This window comes from Talpa occidentalis, unplaced genomic scaffold, assembly GCF_014898055.3.
Source record: "Talpa occidentalis isolate TD23 unplaced genomic scaffold, MPIMG_talOcc4v2.1 talOcc4.10, whole genome shotgun sequence".
NCBI classification, from domain to species: domain Eukaryota; kingdom Metazoa; phylum Chordata; class Mammalia; order Eulipotyphla; family Talpidae; genus Talpa; species Talpa occidentalis.
Window position 1 is genome coordinate 97,854,468 of NW_023600993.1, and position 4,719 is coordinate 97,859,186.

Here is a 4,719-nt window from a genome sequence, read left to right on the forward strand (position 1 = left end):
GGTCCATGCAAGCTCCATGTGCCTCTCCGTTTTTTAGGAGGTTCTGGAAATTATAGTTACTCAAGGATCCTGGCTTGTGAGGCAGCCACCATCTTGAACACTGCAGCTGACCAAACCAGAAGAAAAGAAAGTTCTGGAGAGTCCTGAATAGCAATTAAATGTTCCAGCTGGAAGTGACAGGCGTCTTCCGCTCCCAACTCACTGGCCAGAATTACTCACCAGCCACACCCAGCTGTGAAGGGGGAAGGAAGTGCCCCCCCAGGCCCCCCTCTGCCTTGAGCCTGGACAGGAGCTGGCTGCACTAATACCACAAGTCCCTACTACTCCTAGATGTCACAGGATAAAGCACAAGCCCATGAGCATATTATGTGTATGGCTTTCTGAGACCCACCTCTTTATTCCCACTCTTTGAAAAAAATCAGACAAACTGGTTCTTGGGCCCACATTCTTGCCTCACAGCTCTTGGTTGAGCTGAGATGTGACTGCCTCCTTTAGATGGGGTGGCATATATATACCACATCTTCTTGATCCAGTCATCTATTTTTGGGCATTTGGGTTGCTTCCAGGTTTTACCTATTGTAAATAGTGCTGCAATAAACATAGGGGTACAGATGTTCTTTTGAATCAATGTTTTTGTGTCCTTTGGGTAGATCTGTAGCAGTGGAATTGCCGGGTCCTATGGTAACTCCATTTTTAGTAGACTGAGGAACCTCCAGACAGCTTTCCATAGTGGTTGGACCAGTTTGCGCTCCCACCAGCAACATAGGAGAGTTCCTTTTTCTCCACATCCTCGCCAACATTTGTTGTTGCTAGTTTTTTTGATATATGCCATTCTCACTGGTGTAAGGTGGTATCTCAGTGTGGTTTTGATTTGCATTTCCCTGATTATAAGGGATATTGAACATTTTTTCACATGCCTGTTGGCCATTTGCATTTCCTCTTTGGAGAAATGTCTTTTAAGTTCTTCTGCCCATTTCTTGACTGGATTATTTATTTTGTTTTTGTTGAGCCATGTGAGTTCTTTGTATATACAATGGAATATTATTCAGCAATCAAAAAAGATAAACTCATGTCATTTGCAGCAACATGGATGGAGCTAGAAGGAATTATGTTCAGTGAAATAAGCCAGAAGGAAAAAGAAAAATATCGGATGGTTTCACTTATCACAGTAATATAGGGGAACCCAATAAGACACCAGTGTAAAAAAAAATGATAACAGTACAAAACGCAACAAAGCAAAAACAGACAATTACAAATCAGAGACAACCTGCAGGGGAGGAGGAGGGAGAGGGCTCAGAAGGAGGGAGGGAGGAGCACAGGAGACTGTGGTGATGGTGCACGGGTGCCTTGGGGAAGGAAATTCTATGGGGACTCAACCTGAGGGGGTGGAGGGAAGCAAATATTGTTTAAAAAAAATAAAAAATTAAAAAAAATAGATGGGGTGGTGCTCTCACCCAGTCACTCAGCACAATTCATTCCTTTGTGTTTGTAACTTCAAGTCTGTCTTCCCCTCTAGAGAAGTCAGGGAAAGTGCTGGTGTTATAACAGCTCCTGAAACTTCCTGCCACTCATGTTTTCTCCCTGCTGCTCCCTGGCACACCAGGCTTACACGCATCCCAGGGTCTCTGCAGTGTTCATTCCTGTGCTGCTGGGAACACTCTCCCTCCAGAACACTCTGTGGCTCCCATGCTTTCTGACTCAGTACAGATGAGCATCCTGGAAGGCAAGTGTTAAAGACAGAGGAGTCAGTCTGGGGATTTGGACCATGATTACTGAATTTTTGCTTGCAGGAGATGTTCTACCCATCAGAAGTTTACAGGAGCAAGAATTAAGCTTCTGTTGTGCCAAATCACCAAGCTTTGGGGCTTCTCAATAAATGACTCTGGAAGCCCCCTAATTAGTAAATGAGGCTACTTGCATTTGTGGGTGAGTCCACGTATCCTTGGAGCCATGTTCTCCAATCAGCTCTGTCAGGGATAACATCTCTCACACCCACATTTACCTTTCAATTTATTTGAATTTGGGTCAGGGAAGAGGATGTTGCTCATTAAGATGTTGGTTTAAAATCCCAACACCAACTAAGGCCTAAATAATCCTACCGGTGGGACTGATGGAGAGGTGGAGGAGTAAGTATCAAAACCTATCAAAGGACATCGATGCAGGTTGCACAAATGTTTTCCAAACAAAGGAACAAATCGAGCGATTTTTTTAATGTCAAGTTAAACAGCCTGGGGAAAAAATATAATGTATTAGAAGTAATAAGCAACAGCTGTAGACATGCATCAATCCCTTTCAACACAGCATGGAGAGTCCTGGCTTAATATTCTCCACCTCCCAGACCAACGCCTTCATGCAGTTCCGTTCTCCTGCCATCTTGAACAGAGTTGTGGCTGAACATCCTTAGCCACCAGGGGTTCTGATTTGAAAGCCTCTCCTTAAATGTATTTCAACCTGTCTTTGGTTCAGAAATGTTCTGATAACATTTCCATAGCGACTGTGTTAATGAATCATGATGATCATGTTTAATGAAAGAGGGAATTAGTAAGGCATTCCCTGGCCACCTGCATGTAAAGGGACGGAGTACAGCGCTAATGGCTTGACATGGAGACTTCACCTCCTTGTGAGCCTTCCTCCTGCAGACACATCCTGAAACATTATCCGAGGTTGCTCTAAGCAACCAGTGTTTGATCTTCTTCCTGTCAGGAGGGCGACATAGACTCAGATTTCACAACTGAATTCCTCCTTGAAAATAGAGGATTCAAATCTCAGAACCTGTGACAACAAAGACCTACCACCTTGCCACAGACTCTTAGTTGCATTATCATGGAATATATATTCTTGCGCTATGTTATATTACATTATATTTTGTAATGTTATATTTTATAACATTGTTTTGTATTGCATTTAACTTGTTTGTTACCTACTTCACCAGAATTAAAATTCCCTGAAGACAGGGGTTTGATATAGTCCTTCTCTGTATTTTCAGTATCGCTAGAGTGTATGTAAGTATTTTTTTTAAGATTTACTTATTTATGCATACAAGAACTGGGGTGTAGGCCAGAGGTTCAGGAGGTGACAGGATTCACCAGAGACAGAGTGGGGAGCAGAACAGGCAGATGTACTGAAATACACTGCTGAGGGGAGCACTGGGCGAGACAGGAGAGGTCTGCTGTGCTATATGGGTTGCTCCCTGGTCGGCAGGGATCAAACTCCTGTTGTAGAGGCTGGCAGTAGCTTGATAGCGCTATCTTTAACCCCTTCACCAGGGAGGCTCATAAGTATTTATTCATAATGTCTTTGGGGGTAAATAAGTGAGTGATCTGTTCATCATCCAAAGTCAAAATCAATTTAAAGAATTAAGTCTGAATTCATGGGCCTCCCTGGTGGCCTAGAGGTTAAGTCTCAGGGCTATCACTGCGACTGATGCTTGAGTTTGATTCCCAACCAGGGAGCTAACCCTCATGGCCCAGCAGACCTCTCCTGACTTGCCAGCTGCTCCCCTCAGCAGTGTATTTCAGTAGATGTGCTTGTTCTGTTCCCCACTCTGTCTCTGGTGAATCCTCTCACCCTCCGCACCTCTGGCCTACACCCCAGTTCTTCTATTCAAAGAAATCTTAAAAAAAAAAAAAAAGTCTGAATTCAAACATGCATTGTTAGAGTGAAAAATTGGAAACAAGTCCATGTTGTGGATTACGGGCTCACTTGAAATATGTTCGGTTGATTGGAACAGAAAGTCTAATTCAGTCTGGCTGAAGGGATCACTGGCGACAATTGTCCTTTCACCTGGGCTGGCCTCAGAAACACGGCCCTGGGCCCCAGGGTGGATTCCGTTCAGCGACCCTTTGATGATGTTATCAAGGACAAGATTTCTTTCCATTTGCCTGGCTTGGCTCCTATGGCAGCAACTAGAAACAAAAGCTGGCTTCCAAGCCCATGGTCACAAGGCGGCTGCCAGTGTGCCAACAGTTACACGGCTCCTCACTCTTGTTCAAAGTAGTTGCTCTCCCAGATGCCCCAGAAAACCCAGACTCTCCTTGGCTTAAATTGAGTCATGTGCTCTGCTTGACCTAATAATTATAACCAGGAGATTGGCTTTTGCGGATTAATCTGGGTCTGTGCACCTGGCACCTCCTAGAGCTGGGTGTGCACTCAGCTCTCCTCAAGATATACGTGCTGTGCAGGGGATGGGCGGTCAGAAACTCAAGCATTTTTTCAAGAAAACAGAAGAAAAATATGATTTTCTATGGTGACACTTCTATGGTGAAATGTCTACCTCGATGGGAAAAAATACTATCTATTTCTATGTCTATGAAAAGCATAGCAAGAATTCTGGAAGGATTCACTGCAAACCTGTAAGTGTGGTTGCTGGGGGAAGGGCTCAGCTGGGAATTGTAGGCAAAGCTCTTTTAGATTTGCCTGGAAGAGTGGCTCTCAATCAGGGGCTATTAGGCCGCAGGGGACATTAGGCAATGTCTCCAGAAATGTTTCCTTGTTATGACTAGGAGTTGGGCTGGGGAGGGGAGCTCCTGGCATCTAGTGGGTGGGGATCAGGGATGCAACCTCTGTGACAGAGAATTATCCAGCTTAAAATGCAAAGTGCCGAGGTTGAGGAATCTTGATTTAGAATATTTTCATTATTATAGAGAGAGAAGATTTAAGTATGACTTGCACTGTTAAAAGTTGGTTTTTTAAAAAAGCCTGTCGTGGATGCTGTGATAT